Raw genomic sequence first — 1,341 nt, 5'->3', positions numbered from 1 at the left:
CTCTTAGCAGCTGAGAGGAATGCTAACAGCTCCCCCCATTCCCAACCCATTCACCTATTTTTTCCACCTAACCCCCCCATTTACATTTCAGGGAATCAGGGCTTGGGATTTCTGAGGACTCTGATAAAATTCCCTCTTCACTCTGTTCTGGCATTTCACTAGGCCGGGTCTAGTTTAGCTGAAGATTTTCAAGTTATTCTCCTCATAATGGCTGTTACTCCTTTAGTAATGCTATCTTAATAGTTCAAGAGTATTACAAATTTAACAATCAGAAATCCAAAACTATTAGAAATTCTAGGCCTGCATGGCATGAGACATTAAAGTGCAATAAATTTAAAAGATACAATATTAAGAATTTTTTGTAAAATAAAAGTGAAATATAGTTTTGAAAATATAAAGGAAAGTAAAATGCTTAAAAGAAATGTATTCTGTTGAATACATTCCTTAAATAGCTGTCCGGTAAACTATAAATGAACTCTAAAAAAACTGTTAGTTCGTAATTCTTTCAGATGGTATACACTTCATGCTGAAAGCTACCTAATCAATCAGTCATATTTATTTAGCACTTATATGTGCAGAGCATTGGACTGAGTGCTTGGGGGAGAAGTACATTGTAACTGAGTTGATAGGAATGTATCCTGCTCACAAGGAGCTTAAAGTCCAGAAGGGGAAAATATGTACTATGTATATATATATATATAAAATATATGCATTGTCGTATGCTGTCGAGTTGTGTACGACCCATAATGATGCCATAGACACATCTCTCCCAGAACGCCCCACTTCCATCTGCATTCATTCTGGCAGTGTATCCATAGAGTTTTTTTTATTTTTCTTGGTAAAAATAAGGAAGTGGTTTACCATTGCCTTCTCCCATTCAGTAAACGAGTTTCTACCCTCCACTCTTTCCCATGTGGCTGCTGCCCAGAACTGGTGAGTTTTGACTTGTAGCAGATTGCCTTCCATTCACTAGCCACTGCCCAAGCTAGGAATGGAATGGGTAGGCCTCTGCTTGACTCTCCCTCCTGTAGTCAAGACTAGTAGAGTACTGGAAACTCTCCAGGTGTGACCCTGAGAGACTTTTACAAAATTCATATATATTTACAAAATTTATAATTAAATTTATAAGTAAATGAATTACAGATATATACATAAGTGTTGTGGGGACTGTGAATAAAGGGTACAAATTCCAGCAGAATGAGAAGCACCATGGCTCAGTGGAAAGAGCAAGGGCTTGGGAGTCAGAGGTCATGGGTTCTAATCCCCACTCCACCATTTGTCAGCTGTGTGACCTTGGGCAAGTCACTTAGCTTCTCTGTGCCTCAGTTCCCTCATCTGTAA

At 38.6% G+C, this 1,341-nt stretch overlaps 1 non-coding gene across 1 annotated transcript; it reads right to left on the bottom strand.

Annotated features, from left to right (window-relative positions):
• Window positions 1-943: 943 nt before the first annotated feature.
• Window positions 944-1,081, bottom strand: LOC114809518. The gene has a single exon (XR_003757297.1). It is a non-coding gene; the product is annotated as a small nucleolar RNA SNORA7 (small nucleolar RNA).
• Between the last annotated feature and the right edge of the window lie 260 nt (window positions 1,082-1,341).

This window comes from Ornithorhynchus anatinus, chromosome 2 (assembly GCF_004115215.2).
Source record: "Ornithorhynchus anatinus isolate Pmale09 chromosome 2, mOrnAna1.pri.v4, whole genome shotgun sequence".
Taxonomy (NCBI): Eukaryota; Metazoa; Chordata; class Mammalia; order Monotremata; family Ornithorhynchidae; genus Ornithorhynchus; species Ornithorhynchus anatinus.
Note: the sequence above shows the minus strand (reverse complement) of the source record. Positions and strands in the feature narration are given on the sequence as shown.